The sequence below is a fragment of the Falco naumanni genome, chromosome 7 (genome assembly GCF_017639655.2).
Source record: "Falco naumanni isolate bFalNau1 chromosome 7, bFalNau1.pat, whole genome shotgun sequence".
Taxonomy (NCBI): Eukaryota; Metazoa; Chordata; class Aves; order Falconiformes; family Falconidae; genus Falco; species Falco naumanni.
This window is the reverse complement of record NC_054060.1, coordinates 958,989-971,463: the sequence shown is the minus strand read 5'-3', so window position 1 is coordinate 971,463 and position 12,475 is coordinate 958,989. Positions and strand designations below refer to the sequence as shown.

The following is a 12,475-nucleotide window of genomic DNA, read 5'->3' as shown; positions in this document are numbered from 1 at the left end:
CTGCTCCACCGGCTGAGATAAATGCCTGAGAAGGGAGTTTGACCTTCCTCCCCCCCCCCCCCCCGTCAGGTTTACCCTCCTCAATTTTTATTTACAGTGGCATTTTAAATACCAATCACTCTGGTTTCTCTTTTGCTGTCACATTGCATATATGTTTCTTTCCTTCACTCACTTCTTGGTTATTTCATGAGCATGACCAAGTCCACAGCACAGAGCTGTTATGGTTTTCATATCACCTCCTAATTCTCCATCTATATTGTGCAATCCTTGGAGTTTCGGAGGGCTGCTATAATACTTATTTAAGCATTTTTTCTTACTTTTTTAGCTGGAATTGATACATTGGTCTGTGCATTTCCCCCCTCTCGTGTTGCATGTGTCTTGTGACAATTTAGGACATCTTAAACAGAGGTTCCTACTTTTTTTTTCCCCCCTCAAAGTCATCAAAGCTTCATATTTTTATTTTGTATTGTTTCCCACAGAGTGACAGGTTGATTTTCCATGTGTCTCTGATCTGTCCGCACAACTGTTGAGCAAGTGGAATTTCACTGCATTGCTGACTTCATTTTTTCTATTCAGTTTCTGAATTAGTCCTTTAGGTGAGAGCACTTAACTGAAAGGCATTGTGTTTTGTGAGGTGCTCGATATATCTTACAACTAAGTTGGCTGTATTTCTAATTAAGATTTTAGATCGTCGGCTTTAGGTAGTTACATGTGAAAGCTGTACCTGAGCATGGAAAGTGGCTTTCTTTAGGCAAGTATGCTGAAGAAGGTAATTCTTTGTTAGGTCTGGGTTAGTGGTTTAAATAGTCTTATTTAATTTTGCATGGGTTTAGATTTCTGGTCATGCCCAGTGCTGTGAACTATTTTTTTTTTTTCTTCCCTGCTATGGTATGCTTAGCCTAGTCAAGTGTTATACCCAGCTTTAATTTTCTGTTTCCTATGATTCTCGGTTAACCCTCTTTTCAGGAAATTAGTGGCTTCCTGCAGACTATTTGTAGTTGCTCTTGGCGGAGAGAAGCGAGGTGATGTCTTTGCAATGAAATATGAAGTGTTTGGGAAGATTAGCTTTGAGGTACCAGGGTGGATTTTTTGTTTGCTTAAGGCATTGTCTAGGTGAAAAACATGCAGCAGTGGCACTTGCGTTAATGTTATTTACTGGTGTTTGAAGAATATCTGATGCTATTGTCTGTTCCTTCATCCATGAAATCTAATCTCTGCTTGAATTAGCCTTTGTAATAAGGCTCCTGCTTGATAAGTGAGTAGACAAATATTAGGGCATTGCCACCAAGAGCTTGATCCTTCACTTGAGATAAAGCGGTTGTGCTTGAACATAGGTTGTTTATGCACAGAGAACAGACTTATCAGCATTCCTGAATTACCCCTGTTGCAGAGAGCGGGCACTCCTGCCTCCAGACAAAGCTGGATTTAGCTAGATGGCTTCTTCCCCATCACAAAAAAAAAAATATTTTCCCATTTTTCTGTGTGGACGGTATTTCTGGTGCTGCCTACAGCATGCATGCAGAAAATGCATAAGGAGTCTGGTGTCCGTGGGCAGCTCCCGCGTGAGCCCAGGGCTTCCAGCGCCATGGCTGAAAGGTGCAGCCTGTTCCCTCGGTGCCTACGCAGTCTGGCAACCTGGTGAGGAGGAGGAGGAGGATGACTATGGGGAGTCGGAAGCAGATTGTTGCCATTGCAAGTAAAGCCACTTGTCCATCCTGCTCCAGAGCAGAGGGGTCCTGGAGGTCGAGCGTTTTCAGCGGTTGAGCATAACAAGTGAGTCAAGCTACACCGAGCCTCCAAGCTGGGGTGAGATGGTATCGGGGTTGGAAGGTGGCTGGTGTGTATTTACTTCTGTTCAGGCTTGGAAAGCATAGGCACAAGGGAAAACAATGATCATGGTAAATGAGGTATTTCTAAAGTGTCTTCATGACTTTCCAGAGTGATGGCAGTTGTGAGGTGGATTTTTTGGATTTTTTTGGGGTGAAGTGGGGGAAGAAGAGGTGGTCCTGCAGCTGATGAGAGAGGCAGCACTACGGTAGAGATGGCAGGCGTTGCAGATAGAGGAGGTTTCTTCCTGTCCTTATACAAAATTCTTGTTGCAGCTTTACATTAAGGGGGAATCATTTATAAAATAACACCAGGACACCCCCTTTAAGAGCAAAAGCATAGCAACCAAGCCTATAACATGGCTGTGCTCAAGATGAATCTGGAAAACCCCCGACCTTTAAGTTCTTTGTCATGTTATGGGAGATGAAGTAAACTGCTCTCACTTCATCATATTTCTGTGTAAACTCATTAGCTAACCTTCTCTGCTTTGTATTTCTCCTAATTCATATTTCAAGTGCCCTAATACCGCCGTTTGGTGGCTTTGATACTGATCTGATGTAATTGTTCTTTGTGTTCGTGTGTAACGGTGCTTTGGTTTGCTCTGGTTGTAGTGCAGAGTGAAGGGACCAGCAAAACCTCAGGGAGATAAGGGGGTACCAAAAGAGATGGGAGTGTGATGTAGCAGGCTGTAGCTTGACAAAATCAGTACCAGATCAGCATGCTGGAGTCAAGTTGCATGATATACAAAGTAGACATCCACTTAAGTAATTTCGGTGGAGGTAATTCAAAATTCAATTTGAATAGATGATAAAATATCTGTATATTATTTTTGAGAGCTTCTGTGTGTTTAGGTCTTGCTTGGTTTTCCTCTCACTTGTGCTCCTGCAGACATTTGCTGTCAGAATCACGGGACTAAAACTTCCCAATATCTTCTGGTTGGTTTTGGTGTAGTAATCTGCCTGTGTTGTCCACCTTAATGCTGAACTTTAAAGGTCACCAGAGTCCTGAGGCATGGAGAAGACAGACAAGGTGATGCATGCTTCCCTTTGGAAATTTCCCTAAATCTCTGTATTGGTTGCTTTGTAGGCCCCTCAGCCTAGCAGCATTTCTGGTGGTTGGTGTGATGGGCCTCCACTTGACTCATTTGGAGGACGCCAACCCCTTCTCTACCTGACTGACCCAAAGTCAGAAGTCCCACTGTGGTCATATTCAGCCAGATTTTGGGCCAGTTGCTTGTGCTGTTGGCATGTGAAGTGTAAATAATACTCGCCATCCCTGGAAGCGCTTTCAGTTGACTGGCTCTGTGGTAAGCCCGCCTCAGTTCTGGTTTTCCTCATTTCCAATCGCAAGCAATGGCCAGATGAGCCCGGGGAAGGAGCGTAGTGGAGGGTGTTACCTCCTCTGCAGGAATGTGCTGTCCCCCTTGGTTTAGTTGGCTTGATCCAGTGCTTCTCATCTGCTTCAGGGAAAATTAAACCAGCTGGTTTTTTACTGGTGAAGACTGACAATCTTTCACACCAAAAACGCAAGACCTGGCAAACCAGTAAGGGTCAACCTGAAACAAGATGTAATCCGTTGCATACTCGCGTGGAGACTGTGGCAAGGACCTGCTGGGATTCAGATTATTTACTCATAAAACCAAATTAGATGTGTTTTCCATGGCTGCTTGTCAGAGAAGCCTTTTTGATTTGTATTCTTGCATCTTTTGCATCTGAGATGAAAACCAGCATGGCTAAATGATGAGGTTCATGGTGATATGAGCCAAACAGATGCACTTCAGAAAATGGAACTTCAATCTTGGATTTACTTAGCTCATTTCCTAGTGTCATTACGTTGTCCGGATGATGAATGTGCTTTAGTTGTGTGATCCTACACTGAATATATTTTAAAACATTTTTTTCACGCTCCCTTCTGTTGATCTCATCACATAGCCAAGTTAATAGATTTAAGGCAGTTTCATTTCCATACCATATGTTCCCTAAGGCGTTTTGGAGGGATAATTATGCTTATATATTTTACTTTACCATATGATGCAAATATGTACTGTCTTTCAGGTAACAGGGGTAGGCATACGCCGTTCTCAGAAGCTCTGAGATGACTTGTGTTTTCTGAAGGTGCTGTCTCCTGTTGTCTTTTAGAGGAGCCAGGAAGGATGACACCTTGGATGTGAGGATAAGGAGATCATGCAGTCACTCTGGAAGTGTTTCTTAGACTTACTTAACCCCCCTGCCCACTAGTGGGATATTTCCTTGAAAAGCGACTTCTAAACCATTGTTTCTGTAATGTTAGTGATTGGGGAAGGTAGGAGTTCATGCAGTAGCTGTACGCATTGCAGTGAATTTGAAGGATCAAGGCAAAGCAGGATCTTTCGTGCTGAAATTGTCATAGCTAACTGTAAATGTAAATTAGAAAACTGAATTATGTATGCAGAGACAGCCCAATCTCTTTTGGAAGGATATGGGGTTTTTTCCTATCTGGCAAATCACAATAGGTGCCTGAAGAATGAACTTGGCTGCAAGTGCGGACTGCTGCTGAGGCTTCACAAATTTACTTAAATCACTGGACCAATGTACAGAAGTTGACAAATGTAGCAGGATATGAATGGTACTAAATACATTGAAACTTTCTTTCTTTAAACAAATACAGAAGTTTGTTTAAAGTGGTTTGTGTTAAGAGGTTGTCCTTAGGCTAAAGATGTGACTGAAGGTTGGAGGGAAAAACGTTCAGTAGGATCATTTGGTAACTTAGGCTGGGAAATTCCCTCTTCCTTGTGCACGCTTCCTTAGGGTTTGGGTTTTTTTTATTAAAATTTGATTTTTTTTAATGATGAATGGAACTTGTTAGAATTCAAACCAGAATGCCAGTATGGTGGTAGGATTTTTTTTATTGTTTAGAGAAGTTGGTATTTGCTGAGTGAAATTTTAACTTGACCAGATAGTGCAGAGAAAATGCTTTTTTTTCCCATGGTGGACTTATTTTTACTGCTTTTGTAGAAATTAATGTCCTTTAATTTACATAATGATCTTAAGTCTTGGTAGAGAAAGGTGTCTTGTAATGCTACGAAAATACGGCTGCTAATAATTGGCATTAGAAAATAAATGGAGCAATTAAAAAGATTGGTATATAATCACTGGAAACAACTTTTCCATCAAATCCGTTGCTGTATTTTAGGTTATTGAAGCTGAAACCTTTACCCAGCTGATTCAGGACTGCAGCTGAGATCTAAGTGACACAGGGATAAAGGTGCTAAAGGAGACTTCCAAGGTGGGATGTGGATGGGTTAGATGATAAAATAGGGAATCCCTTTACTGGATTTAGTGGATTTAGCAGTTTGGAAGATGGAGATGCAGAAGGTACCTTCCTCATGAAAACCTGAGAGCCTGGGGTGACTTTTGATGGGGGGTGGGGGGGAAATCCCAAACCAGCAGGTTATAGAGTATGAGGGTGAATAACTTGGTTTTGTGTTTCACTCTTCATTTGAAAATTAAAATAAATCCTCAATTCTCTCTTTCTGAGAAACATGTTTAAAAAAAGGCAACAAAAAGCCCTCATTCTTTTAAAAATTGCCTTTCAAACCTGATCATTCTTTAAAGGTTAGGGTTAAGCATGGTTGTTTAAGTCAAAATGGTGATGATTGGAAAGGCTCAAGCAAAGGCAAAAATCTATGAGGCTCAAGTGTAAAGTCAACGAGGACAATGAAGAATACAACAAATGGGTTCCCCTGTGTCTGTCAGACCCTGAGTACAGACAGCATGAAAAACAGCAGTGCCCTTAAATGTCCAGGAAACTTTGGATTTCTTTCTGCCTGCAGGCAGAAAGTATAGATAAGAATAGTAATCCTAAACTGGTTGAAATAATTTTTCTGCAGAAAGTGACTTTTGAGCTGAGGATGGAATAAGATAGGAAACAAGTTTTCTATCCTGAAAAGTCAGCTAAATCGCAGGTTTCTGATCCAAACTGTGGTCTGTGATCCCTGTGTATGTGATACAGGTAGACTTGGTATATCAGGGACAGCATTTTATGAGTGTGTGTGACATGAGGATGGGACTGTTAGGAACAGAAAGAACTCTTCATATCATCTTACCTTTCAAAAAAAAAAAGAAAAAAACAAACCAAAAAGCAGACAGTGTATAAATGTCAGTGACAGTAAAGAAATAAGGAGATCTATTTCGGTCCTCTGAACAATGTGTGTTGATTAGCCATAACTTGGCATTTATCTAATCAACTGAGACGTCTCAAAAACCTTTCCGTGGGAGATCAGTGTGTCTCATAATGGCCTTTTTAATTTTTTCTTAGTGTATTGTTAAATTTGCAGGAGTAACACACCCACACCTTCTTCCAACTGTGTTAGTGCTTGCAGCTAATCTTGGGACGAGCGCTGTGTGATGAGATTTGAGAGGCAGCATCTGCTCCAGGACACGTTATTGCTGCAGGGTGATGGTAGAGAGGATGGCTTATTATGGCCCCAGGCAACTGCCTGTTGTGGCCAGCGTGCTGTCCTAATGTTTCTAATTCTGCCAGTGAAATGGAGAGCAAGTAATTGCAAAAACCAATAGGCGAGCAAGTAATTGCAAAAACCAATAGGTTAGATCTTTTTTTTTAATTATTATTTTATTTTGTTGCTGAATCCCCACATCATCCCCCCCCCCCCCCCCCCCCCCCCCCCGGTTTCATAATGACCTTGCTTTGCCTACTGGATTTCCCTGACCTCTTTTTCTCATGTGGAGAGTTGTGCTGGCCATGTGCCAGCTGAATAATTCGTAGTAATCTAAAAGTGTTTGGCTAAAATGCTTTATGGTTCCCTTACTTAATTTCTGCTCTAAATAAAACAATTCTTGTGAAACTTCTAGGCATGTTGATATAGTTGGCAGACAAGCATTTTGAAATAAATATTTTGAGTCCAAAAAAGATAGGCAAGATGCATGCAGAAGACTGAAACTATTCCAGCTGAAATATTTGCAATGTTGCTGAATACGAATAAAAAAATGAGTAACTTGAGAGAAGTAAATGATGTAACTTTTTTTAGGTAGGATCTGGGAAGCTGGTTTTGTATTGAGGTCTGGTGTCTTTAGGGAGAGGTTTGTCATCTTACATCATATTTTCAAGTGGCAAAAAGTATGGTTTCTCTCTTATGACTGATGTGTGATTCTCATAAATAAGTTTTTGGTATCAGAGAAGATGCCATATATTTTCTAGGTGATGATGTGCTTGTGGAAACCTTTTAGATCTGAATATTGTGGAGTGCCTGCAGTTCCCATCTCAATTGTCCTTCGTGTAAATAAAAGGTAGAAATGAAACCAGCTGTGTTATCTGAGCCTGTTCAACTACAATCGGCATTGCATTTCAGTTTCTTCAGATAACACAGGGCTGACCTTGGCTGTGTCCTGTCCCCTGCCAAGGGCAGGGATGCCAGGCTGGTGTGGTGGTGTGTGTTAAATACAGGTCCTGCTCTGTCTGTTACAGGGCGTGAGGCTGGTGAGGTTTGCTGGGGTGGAGAGATGCACAGTGGTCCTTGCTTGGTTTTGGGTGGACTCACGGTCTTAGTAAAGCCTGCTCTGTGTGCTTGTGGTTCTCATCACTATACACTGATGTTCAGTATACCTGATAAAATATTAAGAGTTGGGGCAACATTTTGGGAACTATGGTCTGCTTGTGGAACTAATTTGTTTATAGTGATTGGATCAAATGAAAGCTCCCCTACAGAAACAGGTGAACATTATGAGGGACCTTGCTGTAACAAGCCCTTCTCCTAAGACATTTGGAGGTGGAAAACAAGGTCTAGAAGTCATTTTGAGCTTGTGGAAGCTATTTGGTTGCTCTCTAAAAGTCATAAGTTTCTTGAAGCTTTTTTTATATTATTACCGATTATGTTTATATTCAGTTCTTCAGTGCAGCTTTGTTATATGCAGAAGTGTCTTTCTGTTACTGATGGAATCTTCAGACTATCAAAGTATCTGAAATGTACTGCTACTATTCTGTACAAAGGAAGATGCTTAAAACCCATGTGTACTGCAGTTTTTGGAAGGACGTCTGTTTCATCTCCTGTGTGAGATGGAATTGATGGCATTTCTGTACTGAGATACAGAGATTGCTTTATGCTTTGTGGGGAAGAGGTGCCTCTGCTTCCCCTTGAATGTAGAAAAGAGAAATTGGGAGAGATGGATCGGTGCGTGGTTGAAAGTAAAAGCTGAGGAGGGCTGATGACTTTCTCTGGGAATAACCCTGCAACTGAAGCTAATAGTCCTTGAATAATTAGAAGAATCACCTTAGAAATGTTTAACCCCAAAATATCTTAGGGGAGGCTTTAGATTTATAGCAGGTTTCAAAGAAAATGAATATATGAGGCAGAATAGAGATTTTCCTCATACTGCACTTGGCACCCCATTTCAGGATAAGTGCGATTATCCGCTGGCTGCAATTAGGGCAGATGCTGTCACCGGAGCTGCTTTGTGAGCTGCCCTGTAAATGCACGAACAGATGTCAAAGAAGCAGTTTTGCAGATTTGCCTTAAAAGAGCTTCTCTTTCTCCCCATGATGTTTCTGCTTGGTATGTGGAATTATCTTTGAGATGTTTAATACTTTGCTGTTGCAATCTGCTGTCTAATTTCTTAAACCATCTGAGGATGCTTGACCTCTATTGGTGCAGATTGCCTGAGCTGTGTGCTTAAGGACCGTTTGTTTTAATCTTTTTGGGGATGGACCTGGTCAGAATTTCTTTTTTTGTAGAAGCGCACTATCATAATGAAAAATCATGCCTGCCAATAGCAAAAAAAAAAAAAAGTGGGAGGATCACCCTCTGCCTCTTATTGTGGGTGGAAAAATAGTCCTTCTAAAGACAGGGGAGGACACGTGGAAGTACAAGGCACTGAACGGAAGAGAAAAAGCAAATGCATTGTGCTAGTTTGAACCGAATATGCTCGGATTTAGTGTGTGCCCACTGCAGCATTGAAATCATTCCACTGGCAGTCTTGTGAATATTTACATTTTTGCTGCTTGATGTGCAAAGAAACCAGATCTCCAACCTCCAGATGAAATGATTTTTTTTTTTCAGAGAACATAATGAGATTTAGGCTGTTACATCAGTTGGCTTAATTCTTACCTTACTGGAGTAATGTGGTGATTAAAAAAAATAATTATTTTCCAGGGTTTGCTGTTGAATTTCATTTGCTCAACAGCTGCATTCCTCTGCTACCCTATTTTGTGTTGAGCTCTAACTTGGCTGGTTAAGGTGGAAGCTGTTACTTAAGTGTAAGAATGAAACTGTGATCTAAGCTGCTGTGTTGTTCTAGCTTTTGCCCAAAGCTGGGAAGATTCAAATGAAATGTAAAGTCCATGTATTTCTTTGTCCACTGGTGTCATCTTAATCTTTGTAGGTTCTGCTTGTCCTGCTTTGTGTTGGGTGACTGTATGGATTTATCTGCTTGGCAGGTTTGGAAATTGGGGTGCTCTTCCTAATCCTTATCAGTGATGTGTAATCAGCAAAAGGTTTATGAACCCCCATAAAAGCCAGAGGGTATCAGAGGCACCCTAAAATCCATGTTTATTATGGCCCTGTGCTGTGTCACAGCATCTGCTGTACATCCTTGGTCATTTACTGCTTCTTTCATTTTAAAAAGGTGAATTATGGCATCCCTAATGGATGCATCGATTCCCTGGTACCAGTCACCGAACATTGCTGAATTTCTGCAGGCTTCAGTCAGTGTATCTACTCCATCAAGAAAAGCAATGCAGCTTGACTTCCTCCTGTATTTTTGCTCTAGATGAGCAGTGGAGGCAAAAACTTTTTACATGTTGCCATACTGTGCCTCTGTTTATTAACAGGGTCTCTAATTCACCAAAATAACTTTGTCTCTGTAGTCCGACCAGTTCTTGCCTTCCCTCTTAAAAAAAGTGGAGAGCAATGCCAGGATAGCACTTAGTTTTCTTAGTCCTTCACATGAAATTCAGAGCTGACTTCAGGTATATAATGAACAATTAAAGTAGCCATTGATTGCAGCTCTCACAGTATCCTTGAGAGCTGCATCTACAGAACTCGGAAACAAGATAAAAAATGGGGAAAAAATCAGATTTGTATAGGAGCCTTTGTTGCTGTTAGGGCTAAGTGGACAAAAAGACAAGCTGCAGTGTGGAGATCGGTGCCAAAAGCACTAACTGTGCCAACAGTGGTGGAATATGTAATACTGGTGGTATTTCAAATAAGCTATCTCTTCAGTTTTAGAATATCAATATTGGTAAAATATCATCCTTGAAATATTTTTATGTCGTGTGTTGTTAAACACTTGGATAGTTCCACTGCCTTTTTTTTTTTCCTTCTTTTAGATATTAATGTTTTCAGAGAACTACGGAGCTTGTGTTTCCAGGTAGCTGACAATGACTATTTTTAGTGAAGCTGTCATCTATAATTCAAGGGATTTTTCAGTACTTTTTAGATTGTAAGATGGCTTTTGGTTTTGGTTTCATGTCCTGATGCATTCAGAACACTCCTCTTTGAGTTTAAACACGCTTGTGTTGTGACACTTACTTGACAGCTTAATTTTGAGATTGAATATATTGTTTTGTGGTTAGTTTGAATGCAACATTCTATTTGTGCCCTTGCTTGTAAATTATCATAATCTGTGGGTTGAAGCCCCCCCACCTAGTTGTTGGAAGTCTTGTTTAAAATATGACTCATTCTGGTGTTGGTTTTTTGTTTTTTTTTTTTTTTTCCTTTGTTGTGTAACTAGGCAGATCAGGCAGACAGCATACAAAAGAATACAGGAAGGTATTCTTTTCCCTTTGATCTTTCATGGCACAGTCCTGAATGCTTTAAAATCTATTTTCTGTACTAGCTAGGCTATATAGGGGATATATATATATGTTGCTACTAGCTATGCATCGGTTTGCAGTCTGTGGATAATGGGATCGTGTACCTGGTACTGCATGGACTGGGTAGCAGAAGGATGCTTTCAGGTTGGTGCTACAAGCTTTTGTGTAATTCTGCACTGAAAAGAAACACTATTTTTGCACAATTTTTAAGTGCTTGGTTTAAAGGAGTGGAAGCTATCTGTATGGTCTGGTGATACAGAACAAATTTCTAAAATATATAGGTTAATTGATGCACTAAGCTGTTTCAAATGCTCAACTTCGAGGAGATGGATAACATGTGGCACAGTCTCTTAATTAATATGATCCTAAATCTAGTCATGAGCAGCTGCTTTTTTTTTTTCTGACAAGGCTGCAGTTATTGCTGCAGAGGGCATCTTTACTGCAGAAAAGATGATTCTCTTCAAGGAAATGATTTCATCTGCGGATGGAAAACGGGAAGGAGGTGCAAGCAGAAGTGGCAAACTGGAGGACAAAGCACTCATGCATTTTGCAGTTAGTTGAGGGTCGCCTTCATTTAAGGAGGATTTTAAAATAACATGGATGGGTTTATGTGGTGGAAGCTTTGATAATTTGTCCTTTGGAAATAAGAGTTATAGCAGAAGAAACCAGGGCTGGCAGATGCCAGCAGCTGCAGGGGTAGGTGTGCATGGTATTGTAAGAGTATGGACTTCCAAAAATAACTTCATTTCTATTCAGATGCTTGGGAAAAGCTGAATTGTAGTGTTGCTTAAAGAGTATGAGACAGAGCTGAAAAACTGGAGAATTGGGTATTTAAACTCTTGTTAAAAGGTATGCTTTACCTAAAATGTTAAAAAATGGTATATGGCTTCTGACCAGCCAGAGTTGCTTTTTATCATTCATTTTAATCTTGAGGAGTATGTATCCCTATCAGTAGGAAAGTTGGAAACGTCTTTTTGGCAGAAGAGAAAGCTCAGGTTTTTGTGTTGGCGGGTCACCGGGAGCAGGCAGGTAATAATTTTTGTGAAGTGTAATAAAAATGCATTGGGAACGCTGGAAAAATTTAAGTACATTGTTTGCCAAAACGTTTTCGGTGAGGAGGCTTTAAAATCATCCCTTTCTCGCTATTGGTTGCTGTCCATAGTCCCCCATAAAATGAGGAAAGAGAACATTGGTAATGACATTATTATGCCTTCTCCTAGCACTATTGCGCTTAAATTTGACTTTACACCTAAGCTGTATTAACTTCTTCAAGATAACCTTAAACCTTTTAAGACTACAGGAAAAAGCATCAGAAATTATCAAGATATTACTTGACTTGGTATTCAAAAATAAATTGATGACCTTCAGTTATGTAAATTGTCCTTAATTTTTTTTTTTCCCCTTAGGGGAGTACAGCACAGGTATTGTCACTTGCAAAGTGGTTTAATGTTTGTTTTGCGGTGTGCTTGGGTTCCACGATAAGCAAGGCTAAGAAGCGTTGGTTTGTCTTGGCTTGTGCTGGAAGTGGATTGAGTTTCTTGAGGCGGGAGGCCTCCATGCTGAGGGTCTGCTGAATGACATGGTTCTCTAACCTAACAAGGTTCTTTGAAAAGGATCAATGTACTGATATCTATTGATATATATCAGTATTCAAAATACTCTTACATTGAGGTGATATTGTAATGTGAGAAATTATTTCTTGATGATAGCGTATACATAGTTTTTTTATAAGCTGCCATTTATTACTCTTGTCTTTGGAAGTTTTCTAATACAGTGATACAGTGGCATTTAGGTGCTAGTGCAATATATTTGTGTAATGCATATGGCTTCTGGAAAAGCAAGT

The 12,475-nt window shown here is 40.4% G+C and overlaps 1 protein-coding gene across 1 annotated transcript in view; it reads left to right on the top strand.

Moving 5' to 3' along the window:
- Positions 1–12,475, top strand: part of MYO9A (myosin IXA) — a 183,430-nt gene that overhangs the window by 12,963 nt on the left and 157,992 nt on the right. The window lies entirely within an intron of this gene.